This window comes from Rhipicephalus microplus, chromosome 5, assembly GCF_043290135.1.
Source record: "Rhipicephalus microplus isolate Deutch F79 chromosome 5, USDA_Rmic, whole genome shotgun sequence".
Lineage (NCBI taxonomy): Eukaryota > Metazoa > Arthropoda > Arachnida > Ixodida > Ixodidae > Rhipicephalus > Rhipicephalus microplus.
In genome coordinates, this window is record NC_134704.1 from 96,161,715 (window position 1) to 96,174,992 (window position 13,278).

At 49.5% G+C, this 13,278-nt stretch overlaps 1 protein-coding gene across 1 annotated transcript in view; it reads right to left on the reverse strand.

The window, feature by feature from the left end:
- LOC119174303 (uncharacterized) overlaps nt 1-12,483 on the reverse strand; it is a 39,598-nt gene extending 27,115 nt beyond the window's left edge. Inside the window, exon 1 of the mRNA XM_075895803.1 lies at nt 12,241-12,483. The gene's annotated coding sequence lies outside the window, so the exon portion shown is untranslated. The remainder of the gene's footprint in view (nt 1-12,240) is intronic.
- Nucleotides 12,484-13,278: the final 795 nt, after the last annotated feature.

Consider the following 13,278-nt stretch of genomic DNA (forward strand, 5'->3'; position numbering starts at 1 on the left):
CAAGCATTACTCATGAACACTAAATGACTAACACAGCGCGAGTTCCTCACATGGAGAGTTCTTCACATCGTGTTATACAAACAAAAAAAGGGGTGAGGTAAAACAGTTCTCTAAGACGGAGTACCAGTCCGGTCTAAAGTCTAGCTCGTCGTAAATGTTTTTTAGGTGGATAGCCATTTGAATGAAGTGTGCGCTTGAAGAGGTTGTGGGCTGTTGAGAAACGGCGGACCGACCCCGCCGAAGCCACCACTGTTGCGAAAGACGGCGACGCCAACACGGCCCCGGAGGCGCCACTGCTTTCAACTCCGCCGGGAAGGTCACCAGCCGTTTGGTAGCGTATGTTTATCAGCTCGCGACTGCTTCTGCGCAGAGCTGATAAGACGAGCGGACGAGACGACGGTGAGTTAAACAAGGTTTATGTACAGCATATTTACAGAGGCGTTACAATTTCGGCACTGGGGCCGACAGAGACTCGAAGAGCCGAGCTCTTCTCTCTAACACATAGGTCAGTCTTTCGCCTAAGACCGCTGACTCACACACATGTCGGCACTCCGACACGGGGACGCCTCTCACATAGGACCGCCGATCGCGACGCGCCGCAGGGCTTCTTTTATTTACACCGGGTCCAACCAAAGTGTCCAATCAGAAGCGCCGCGGGTCGTCCGGGCAGATTCCGCCAATGGGGGCCGCCGCGCCATGCGTCAGACCACCTGACACGAGGACGCCGGCTCGCTGTCACGTGCGCAACTGACTCACTGCACGTGGGCCAGAGGAGCGCCGCGCGTGTTCACGCCGTCGAGGTGATCGCGCCAGGCAGACTGCGGGCTGGCCTTGACCCAGATTGCCTTTTTCAGAGGCACGGTCGTTTGACGAGGACTCGCTGGCATAACAGCACCCCCGCCGCCAGACAATGCACCGGAAAGACGAGCTGCTTCCACGGGGCTCGGATGTCAGGTGCGCTCGTTCACCAGGTCCCTCCAGGTTCGCCTCCAGGGCCATGGGGAGACTACAGCTCCAGACTGTTCCGGGAACACATCCCATTTTGACGACGGATCCCAGCTCCACGGGCTTGTCGCCACAACTTGCTGGCCAACTTCGCTCGTCTCTTCCGACCATCTTCGGTTTCAGCACTTGTCGATGGTTCTGCAACTTGCTAAGAACGGTTCGACAACAGACAACACACGACACAAGCAAGTGCCCTCGGTCACCCAACAGAACACCAGACAAAGTATAGAACAACAAATACCTATCTACGTGTCTATCGGAATTTCGTTCCCTCTACATCAAGAGGCACATGTGGGACAAAAGACTCCTAAAGTAAGAACTTGAATTTTTCACAATTACAACAACGCAACGAATTAGAATACCACATAAAGTTGGCCCCTTGAGAGCACTCTGAACGAGAGCGCTCAGCCCAGGTCGTGATGAGGTCAAAATTTTGCCCCGAATCGCCAGCGAGAAACCGAAAGGTTGAGAAGTTACTAGCTGGAACGCACTGCTCAATGCACCTGCATTAGCGTTTACCTTTCCCCTTTTTTTTTTTTCTTTAGCGAACGTCAAAGTTGCGCTGTGGAGCAACATGCTCCACCTCAGTAACCGGCCACTTTTAGGCGACGATACCTATGCGGCACCAAGAGCGGCTCACACTTTCGACGTTGCACAGGGGAACAACGATACGGCTTGCTACTGATTGACTCCTCACCGCTTAGCTCGATATCGTGTTCGATCACCGTCGTGTCTCCGGGACGGTCCGACAACACATACCCAAACTCGGAAACAATCTTTCTCAGGTCCTCTTTCTCAGGTCCTCCTTCACTTACGCTAGGCGCTAGGTTTATCTGCTCCCGGATTACTTTCGATCCCCCTTCGATCACCTCACTAGAACTCAAATTTTCTGCTTCCTCTTCCTCTGAAGCCTTCAACAGCTGATTTACGACCGCTTGATGTTGAACATTGGGTTTTATCAAGTTGTAAATTTTGTTCTGCCGCCTTCCTACTTGCACCTCATAAGTTGTATCGCAAGGCTTCGATAATACTTTGGCGGGCCCTTCCCAATCAACCTCAAGCTTGTTCCTTTTTGGTGGCTGCAGCCGCATTACCTGATTATCAACTTCAAAAGCGCGCTTCTTCCCCGATTTCTCGTAGTGCTCCTTCGACAGCACTTTTGCCGCGTTTTTCTGGCTTTCCACTCGCGCTTCAATTTGGCTTTCCACTAGCGCTTCAATCGAGAGATCCTCACGCTGCCCTCGAATGAGCGTCTCTCGATCAACTCTCGGCACCTCGCTCCAACTTTCCGCTACAGGCGAGAGCGTTGCAACCCTCTCGCTCTGACTCAATGGCGCCACGTCGTCTCCCCCAGCGCATACCGCGCCGGCCGCTCCCGCGATGGGCCGCTCGCGTGACTGCTCACATGACTCATGCGGAAAATTTCCTTTCTGGGGTTCCGTCGACCCGCCGACAAGGTCACTTGAGAGTTCACCGCATGGAACCAAGTCAAGCTTCCGCGAAAGCTTTCGCGCTTGCGATCGCGTGGGAGCCATGCACGCTAAGTTGGGGAAGAACGATTTGCCCTGCTCTTTGAGAAGCTGCTCCGAGTTGTTGGAGAAAAGATAAGAAAAACGACCATTCAGCGCGGCAGACACAGCCGCTTCGGTGCAAAGCTTACCGAACGGGCCTTCAATGACAACGGTGGCGATTGGTAAGCGAACACTCTGCTCCTCGGCGACTTGCCTGATCCACGCGCATTCTCCTGTGAAGTCATCCGGAGACACCAATGAAGGATGGACAACGTCCATGGTTGCCGCTGAGTCTCTAAGTGCTCGGCACGTTTTCTCATTGACCCTAATTTCTTGGAGATACGGCTCCAACAACCGCATGTTTTTTTCTGATTCTCGGATCGTTGCGAAGGCAAACTTTTCCTGACAGTTTCTCGCGATGTGCCCTTCCTTTTTACAGTTGTAGCAGATTAGCGGCTTCCGTTTGTTTTCCGGTTCTAATGCCTGTGTGGTAGAAACCTCACTCGATTTCTCCGCTTCTGTTTGCCCTTCCCCTACACTGTCCTTCGTAAGAGACGGGTCCTTCTTGAAATTACGGTGCGGAGCGGGTTTCCGTTGATCAGGTTTCCTTGAAAAGCCCTCTTTCCTTTCATCCTTTTCAACGCGCGCTGCCCTGCTATGCAACTTTCGGCGAGTATAATACTCCTCAGCTAACTCAGCTGCCTTGTTTAACTGTACGTCCCCAAGTCTGTCCTGCAGCCAAAGTTTGACATCCTCCTCGATGCAGCGGTAGAATTGCTCCAATGCAACGCATTCCACCACTTTATCGCGGTCGTCATAAACACCTTCGCCCTTAAGCCATTCAATCAAATCGGCTTTAAGACGAAACGCGAAGTCAACGTGTGACTCATTCCCCTTTTCAGCATACCGGAACCTTTGCCTGAAAGCCTCGGGTGACAACTTATAACGTCTCAAGAGCACTTCCTTAACCTCGTCATAGCTCTCAAACGCTTCCCTCGACAAGCAAGTTATCGCGTCGGACACTTCGCCGGGAAGAAGAGCTAGCAGGTTCCGCGCCCAAAGAGACCGCTCCAAAGCATTTCGCTCACAGACGTGTTCAAACTTGACGAGATACTTCGCCATGTCCTCGCCTACTACGAACGGTGGCAGTTGGTCCCGAATTCTAAAACCGCTGACCTGAATCGTCGGAGAAGCTACGCTAGGCGCCTGCGAACACTGTAGGATTGCCAATTCTAGTCGTTTCAACTCTAGGCGCTCTTGTCTCTCGGCCTCCTCGCGACGTTCGCGCCTTTCAGCTTCTTCGCGAGCTTCGCGCCTTTCAGCTTCTTCGCGAGCTTCTACTTCTCGCCTTTCAGCCTCCTCACGGCGTGCTTTAATATCCACCCAGGCCTCATCGACTTCCTCAGCCGACACTCCCTCATCCTTCATGATCTCAAGGATCGCTTGCTTTCGTTTCGCACGGCCCAAAGTAATGCCGAGTTCCTCACAAATTTCGATGAGTTCCTTCACTTTAAGGTTCTCCATCGTTCACACTAGCCTCTTGCTGTTTGCCCCTGTTAAGAATCTACTTGCCGTACCCACTATAAGCCTACTAGCAAGACGCGCAAGCAATTTTTCACACTCCCGTGTTTACCCCCTCCGCATTAACTTTGGTTTCAAAGCGCTTCGACTTGGCTTGAAACTATCAAAGCTCACTTCAATGCTTCACACAGCCCTTCTCTAAACTACTACAACCTGAGCTAGAGTAGTCTGGTGAACTGAGGGGAAAACATCAGGCACTCACCGCATCGATGTCGCTGACGCCGGCCGATCCCGCAGCTGCCAACCACTGTTGAGTACGACGGGCCTATCCCGCCGCTGACCTCCACTGTTGAGAACGAGGGGACCGATCCCACCGAAGCCACCACTGTTGCGAAAGACGGCGACGCCAACACGGCCCCGGAGGCGCCACTGCTTTCAACTCCGCCGGGAAGGTCACCAGCCGTTTGGTAGCGTATGTTTATCAGCTCGCGACTGCTTCTGCGCAGAGCTGATAAGACGAGCGGACGAGACGACGGTGAGTTAAACAAGGTTTATGTACAGCATATTTACAGAGGCGTTACAATTTCGGCACTGGGGCCGACAGAGACTCGAAGAGCCGAGCTCTTCTCTCTAACACATAGGTCAGTCTTTCGCCTAAGACCGCTGACTCACACACATGTCGGCACTCCGACACGGGGACGCCTCTCACATAGGACCGCCGATCGCGACGCGCCGCAGGGCTTCTTTTATTTACACCGGGTCCAACCAAAGTGTCCAATCAGAAGCGCCGCGGGTCGTCCGGGCAGATTCCGCCAATGGGGGCCGCCGCGCCATGCGTCAGACCACCTGACACGAGGACGCCGGCTCGCTGTCACGTGCGCAACTGACTCACTGCACGTGGGCCAGAGGAGCGCCGCGCGTGTTCACGCCGTCGAGGTGATCGCGCCAGGCAGACTGCGGGCTGGCCTTGACCCAGATTGCCTTTTTCAGAGGCACGGTCGTTTGACGAGGACTCGCTGGCATAACAGGGCTCTGCATTGCGGTCTTGCATTCGTGTCTTCCACAAGCTGTGCAAACCCATGAGGAAAAACATATCATATGGTACTCCATCAAGCGTTGCTGGTAGAAGATAACGTATTGTGTGAGAATTAATGACGAAACGTTTTTCAGTGCTCGCTGAAGGACATCCCAAAATAGTATGGCATCTTTGCAGCTAACAAAGCAATGTTCAATCGTTTCCGGCACATCACATAGACGGCAGTTAACAGACGGAATGAAAATACCTTTTTTTTCTAACCATGTGTTTACCGCCAATGTTTCAGAGTGAAGTTTATAGAAGAATGTTTTTGAATTCGGTGGAATGTACATTTTGCGCACTCGCTTCAACACATCGTGACCTGGAAGATTGGAGTACAGTGAACGGTACAATAGAGGTGGGAAGAGTGTACTCAGTAGGTCCTTATACAGCACCTTGCGCGATACTGTGTACAGGTATTCTACAGAAAAGCGAGCTTTAAGGAACTGAACTGCGAGGTAAACTTCCAGCATGAATCCCCACAAGCGTGGGCGTTCGGAGAAGTTGGATGAAGCAATTAAATCTGGTAAGCAATCAACAAGTGTAACCTGCAAGAAGTAACGGATTACAGGATGGGAATCGTCTCGAAAAAAGAAGAATCGGGACATTATTTGCATAGATAAAGGTGTTTTAGTCCTAACCCACCCTCACTAACTGGCTTGAGTATATTATCACGACGCATGGGCTCAAAAGTCGAAGATCATATGAAAGTAGCGAAAATCCGATGAAAGCGTTGTATATAGAATCTTGCGCAATGAATAAGTTGCAATACATAGTAAAGCTTTGTCACTAAGAAAGTATTGCAAGCTTCAGCTCTCCCAAATATTGAAAGTCGATAGGGAACAAATGTCTGGGCCTGTCGTTCAAGCTTAGGGACGCGTTCCTTCCAGTAATGCGCACTGAATCTATATGCATGCAATGGTACACCGAGGTATGTTGGAGGAGTTCTTGTCCAATTAATCCCTGCAAAGTGGTTCGGTGTGCTACCCCACAAGCCAAACCACAGTCCTAAACTTTTAGAGGCATTTAAACGAGCTCCTGATACTACGCCAAACTTTTCAATAGTATATACCACATTTTCGACACTTGGTTTATCTGTACAAAAGAATACGACATCGTCTGCATAAGCCAATACTTTAACCTCACTACCTAATATTCTAAAGCCACGAATGCAATTCGACTGTATTATGCTTAAGCACAGTGGTTCTAGATAAAGTGCAAATAAAAGAGGTGACATCGGGCATCCCTGTTTTACAGAAGAGCGAATAGAAATTGGCTTGGAGAGTTGACCATTGGCTATCAGACGAGTTGAGCATTCATTATAGCATAATTTAACGCCTTTAAAAACAACTTTGCCAACATTAGCTTGTTCGAGAAGAGAAAAAAGGAAGGAATGATGAACACGATCAAAAGCTTTTGCAAGGTCTACCTGTAGCATTGCAAGATGTTTTTGAGAACCATGACAGTATTGAATCACTGTTCGAGCGACATGTATATTGGTTTGTATGGATCGACCTCTGATCCCACATGTCTGATGAGACCCAATGAGGATCGACATAGCAAATTGCAACCTATTTGCTAATACTTTTGCGAAAATTTTGTAGTCCACGTTTGACAGCACGATATTGGTCTGTAGCCCTCGACGAAGCGAAGTTTTTTCTTGTCAGTTGTTTTCGGTATTAACACAGTGTGACTTCTGCAAAAAGATTGTGGGAGTGTATCCATGTCATAACTCATCTGAAAAATATTCAGCAATATAGGAGCAAGTGTTTTCTTGAAAGCTTTGTAAAATTCGCCTGAGATGCCATCAGGGCCCGGTGTTTTCAATAAAGGTAAGTTGTCGATTGCTTGCTCGATTTCCTGTATAGTAACTGGGCAACACCGGCGCTTGGGACTTGGGTCGCACAACGCGAATAGCGTAACGAGTGGGTCGTCCAATGCTCCGATATATTACTAAAGCTTGCTCTTGTTCCCCTATTAACTGTGACGCATACCCACTTCAGCCATAATTCCTCATCGTCGTCAGCCACTGCATGAACAATTGGCACAAAATTTCCTGCAAGCGGCTTTTTAACCCGAAACAAAGTCAGGCAGCATCTTTCGACGCACGACGTGCTCTTACTACTGAAAGAAGACCTCCTTGATCACCTCACCCATCGAAGAAAGTACTCCATACTTGGAGTTGACGTCAAGGCGGCCTTCGATAGCGTCAGCCACGACGCGATCCTCAACAACCTCGAAGGCGTTGGCTGCGGCATTACAACCTACACGTATGTTAGAAACTTCCTGACAGACCGTACAGCAACTGTGGGCATATGCAACATCCGCAGCAAAAGCTTCCAACTACCGAAAAAAGGAACGCTGCAGGGTTCGGTCATCTCGCCGTTACTTTTCAATGTGGCTATGATCAATCTGCCAAAAATTCTCGACAAAATACCTGATTTACGGCACGCGATCTACGCTGATGACATCACGCTCTGGACCAGGGCTTCGAACACTGGGAGACAAGAGACCTGCCTACAAACCACCGTAGATGCCATAGAACGGTATCTCACAAACTGCGGTCTCTGCTGTGCCCCCGAGAAATCCGAGCACCTCGTCCTCAAAGCGAGAACAAGAGGCAGACCCTCTCTATACGACGAGCCCAACCCTATAGCGTAACGCTGAAAGGGACCTTAATTCCAAAAGTCGAGACCCCGCGAGTGCTTGGAGTTCACATCTACAAGGATGGATCGGGAGCTGCCACCATACCGAAACTCCAACGGACACTATCACAACTCACGCACCTCGTCAAGAGGATCGCAAATCAACGAAACGGACTCAAAGAGCACGACACGCTTCGTATAATGCGAGCTCTGTTCACTAGCCGCATTACGTATGGCACGCTGTACCTGAATTTGAAAACCACTGAAATTGAAAAAAAACTTAATATCATGATAAAAAAGGCCACTAAGTAGCCCTGGGACTTCCACCAATGACCTCTACCACACGTATCCTAAAGATGGGCGTCCACAACACGTGGCAAGAGCTCATTGAAGCGCATAGGAATAGTCAGCTGGAAAGGCTTAAGCTGACGCCCACGGGGAGGTCAGTGCTCCGGTACCTCAACTACAGCGACACGTTCATCACTGGTGCAGACCGGAAAAAGCGCATCCCGCTGTACATTAGAGAGTCGCTGTCCATCGCACCTATTCCACGCAACATGCATCCTACTTTCCACAAAAGTAGACGCAAGGCTAGAGCTAAAGCTATTCGACGAAAGTTCAAGACCCGGATGCCCGCTACACTGACGCGGCCAAGTATCCGCATAGAAACGCGTACGCTGTCAGCGTCGTCGATTCTCAAGGCCGAGAATTAGCGTCGGCCACGGTCAACGCACTCAATTCAGACGCCGCAGAAGAATCGGCAATCGCTCTAGCAACCACAAAATGTACAGACACCGTGGTGATTTTCACCGACTCACAAGCCGCCTGCAAGAATTTTGCTAAGGGCCGTATCTCAGCCAATGCCATCAATATTTTGAAACGGCGAAGCACTCCGCTCCCATAAACTTGTGTATTATGGGTGCCAGGACACGAGGCTCTGCAGGGAAATGAAGCGGCCCACGCCGCTGCCCGCGAACACGTCAGCCGGGCTGCCCCCTGCCCACAGGACATTCGACCCGTCGTTGAAGAGACGGAAGTTGTTCAAAACACCTACTCGTCATTACTCCAGCATTACAGGCTGGAGCGACGAGTATACCCTCCACCACACCCAAAACTGACAAAAGATGAAAGCGTAATACTGAGACGCCTGCAAAGCAGCACACACACACACATGGGGCCCTAATGCACCGTCTTTACCCAACGAGATATAGCTCTATGTGCCCGCTTTGCAACGTACCAGACACCCTGGCACACTTGCTTCTTGCATGCCAGTGTATTGCCAGACGTAATCTGCAACAACACACGACTGATAACGAAGCAGGACGGACGAACGAAGACCTAACCTAAACGTGGGAGGCGAAGCTCGCCCTCGAGGACCTGGAAGAGCAACAACAACTCGTCGCCAGGGCCAAGAGGGCAGTAGAAGCCAGAGGGTTCCTGGACTAAGGAGCCCTCCCACCTCAGGGTGACACCGGGCATTGCTCGGGGCACTGTTCCAAAATAAACATTTACTTCTCTCTCTCTCTCCTTGCAAGCGTTTAGCAGATACCCCGCTTCTCATAAGAATGACGAAAAATAGCGCTAGCGAATGCCAGCCTACTACCCGAAAAAGTTTATTGTTGATGCCCTAGTGGGTATCAAGCAAGAGTGCTTGCAGTGGTTACCCAATGAGTGTTGATTTATTGATATGTAAGATTTAACGTCCCAAAGCCACCATATGATAATGAGAGATGCTGTAGTGGAGAGCTCCGGAAATTTCGACCACCTGGGGTTCTTTAACGTGCACCCAAAGGTGAGCACACGGGCCTACAACATTTCCGCCTCCATCGGAAATGCAGCCGCCGCAGCCTGGATTCGATCCCGCGACCTGCGGGTCAGCAGCCGAGCACCTTAGCCACTAGACCACCGCGGCGGGGCTACCCAGTGAGTGTTTTGAAAGGCTCTGAAAGGCCGCTCTTCTATCTTTTGGTGTGACTGTGCTGCGCCTTCTGCGCAAGCCTGGCGTTTTTAAGAACGGGGCAGCAACACGATCTCTTGGTTTTCGGGCCACTGTTAGATACAGACTGCGCATCACTGCAGTATTCCGCTTTTCAGCGAATAAGGGCGACGTGTACCCAGAGGCCTGACGCTGTGAGCCATCCTTTGAGCGACGTCCGCGCCAGAGCCGACATAGTTCGTGATCTATACGTTGATCAACCCGGGACCGACGACCTCGCCACAATGAAACATGGTGCAAGCTTCCGTTGCCATCTCCAGACGCGTGTTTGCGCAATATATGGATCGAAGTCGCTGCGAGTGCGAAGTACAGTCCCCCGGCAACGGGTCTTCAAATGACCTGAAATGACGCCATCTGTTTGAGACTGCCGACTGGACGAACGCGAGATTACTCGCCCCGTTTCGTGATTCGCTGGAAATGACGTGGTATAAGTTATATAATGAGACAAACAGTCAACAGTCAGGTCGTCTTCCCCGGGCCGAGGTCCACAGCGTATGATTTGCTGGCGACTCAAGTGATGTGTCTCTAGGACCACCTCATCATATTCTTGTACTTCAATTCTTTAACGTAAATAAATAAAAAAATATACGTACATCCGCATGATTCTCGGCCAGCTCCCACACTTCAGCGGGGAGATGCAATAACACCATGCAATGCGGAAACTTGGAATCATTTGCCAACCTCACTTGTCACCGCTTGTCATCACCAATCACTTGTCACCAGGCGCGCGTATACTGTCTCTTTGCGTGGGAGCACGAGCCTTGCCATGAAACACATGCACAAAAAAAAGCTATTTTACATTTAAAGAGCATCTTGAATAGTTTGTTGAGAGGTCTAACAGATGTCTTTGGTTGAAACATTTTGTAGCCGTAGATGTTTATCTGGCCGTCGGGCAGTGATGCTATGTTACGCGAAAATACGTCTAAAAATAACGTATTGACAAGACCTAGCTAAAACGTCTTTTAGACACTTTTTCTAGACGGTTCTAGAATTTTGTAGTTATGGCTTTAGAAAAGCGCCATGGCAGGCCTGCGCGGAACGTGCAGCCCAATCGCAGCGAACGCTGCAAGAGTGGTGTTTCAGAGCTTCTTCTAAACACAATTTGGGAAACTGCTACACGCATGCTTGTTGGATGCCCACTAGGCCATAAACGATTTCTGTGTAGTCGGCAGGCATTCACTATTCTATGCTTCGTCATTCTTCTGAGAAGCGTAGTGTCCGCTATACGCTTGCAGGGAATTTTGTGCAAATTTTTTTATGCAGTGGCTGACAACGAATTACCTAGGCCTGAAGTGGGCATGCGCCATGATTAATAGCTGATAAAGAACAAGATTTTGTGATGCGTAGGACGACCCACTCGTTATGCAATTCGAATTCTGTGACGCCTCGTTGTTACTTTGCTGTTCTAAAATGCTTTATTACTCATATTCGCCATTCCTTTACCGACATCAAGCCTGCCTAAGGCAAATTTGCAAACGAGTTTCAAGCAGCACCGGCACGGCTCAATGAGTAGAATACCGGGCTGGCACGCAGGGATCCGGGTTAGAACCATGCTGCGTCCTTGGTGATTTAATTCACTGAGTTTTTTTTTCTTATTTCGTGTGATAGCGGTTACAGACTCCGGCGGTGGTCGACAACTATACGAAGCCTCACGTGACCCGTGTTGTGATCTCATAACAGCTTTTGTTGTGAAAAAACAAAAAACGAGGTATCATAACTGTCTTTTCAGTTGATCAGCAGCCTGATGGCTATACCATGGGAAGTTAAATAGAGAAGATCTGAAAAGAGCTACCGCCAGAGCTTTTTCCTGTTTTTAGCTGTTTCCTCTTCCAGTCATCGTGCAGGTGAACGAACAATCAAGTAACATTGTTTACATAATGTTAATCTACCCATGTCCTCACTGTGGCATCTATAAAATTTTTCGGCGTTGAGTTTACTCGTGTCTATTGTGAGCCGAATAAAGTAGTTTCACTCGTTTATGATACAGCGCCATGTGCCGCGAAACTTAATGGCCATGGACTTCAGCACACCACACATATCCTGTGTGTTCACGCAAAGCACATCGGTTTATAAATGTAAACACGCAGGGAATTTACGCATGCTTCCTAAATGATATTTAGTGTACGGTGCAAAAATAACCATGCTTATCAGTAGCAATGACCTATCCCATGATGGCGTAAGAGCAGTTTTATTAATAAATAAAACACAACCAAACGTCACGCCAAATACTCTCCTATATATAGTTTATAAGACGACCGTGGTTGATTGCTGGGGCAGTAACGTAAATTCAAATTTCGCACGAATGCACTTCAGGTACCGTGAATAAAACTGCACCGGCTTCCTCATTATAGCCGGCGCGGTCAACTGAGTCTTCATCAACACTTTCGACGAAGACTCAACCCCCAGCAAACAACTGTCGCATTTCGCGTTTTAATTACAAGACGGGTAAAGGTTCACGAGAAGTGAGACGCACCTAATTTCACTTACCGAAAAAAGTACGTTATTCGAACTTGTGACGCTCCGAGTTGCAACGAAAGTGACTAGAAGATATGGCCATTGTTGTAACAAACCGTCGGCGAAAACACACAGTATAGAGAACTCGTTTCGTGAAGCACTCACGAGTATGAGGGGTGCACCATATGAGCACAGTTGGTGTCGGGCAATAGCCAGCAATCCTTACACAAATGCTGGAAACGCTGTGCGAAACGCCGAATTATGACGACCGGCCTGCCGATATGGAACCACCGCGGACCGTTGCAGGGGAAGAACAAATTTCAACGTGCGTACCGCGTACCACCGAAGCTGATATGCGTGCTGACTTGTGCGTCAATGTGCGCCTGCGTCTTGCTCCCGTTGTCGGCCGCAGTTGCGCACCACAAAGGATGCAGCTGGAAGCATCGTAATCAGGGCATGAGATGCCTTTGCTTGGATAGAATATGCTTATACTTAATTGTTGATATTAATTTACCTGCAGGTGACTCACGTTGTGGTGTAAAACCGATGCTTTTGGTAAATGGTAGAAGCAGCACAAAATAGACGAGACGAGCGAAGAATCACACACGAGGAGCGCTATTTTCTGAAATTTTAGGAGCGGAGCTACTAAGGCCCCCACGATGTCCAACCGTTGTGGTCGAGGCTCGCCGTCGTTCCTATAGTCAAGGCAGGGGTGCGAACTATCTCTGCGCAATACCGTCTACAGAGCGTACATATAGCACGCATATGGTTTGAAAATAAACATTCTTTATATCATTTACCACTATTTGTGCAAAATACTATCTAAATAACTTACACTGTCGTCCTTTATGAAAGGGAACACGCGAACGCGTGGCCTGCGCTCTGCGGCGGCTGCCTACAACACCATCAACCGACAGCAAAAGAAAACACGTTCGCTTTCAGCGTCATCTGTCCCCCCCCCCTCCCCCAAAATAGTAATAACAAATTATGGCCGGTGGACAAGCGCTGATAGATTGCACTCCATCTCTGCTGACGCCTGCAGTGCGTAGTCCACTGCAAACATATCAAACA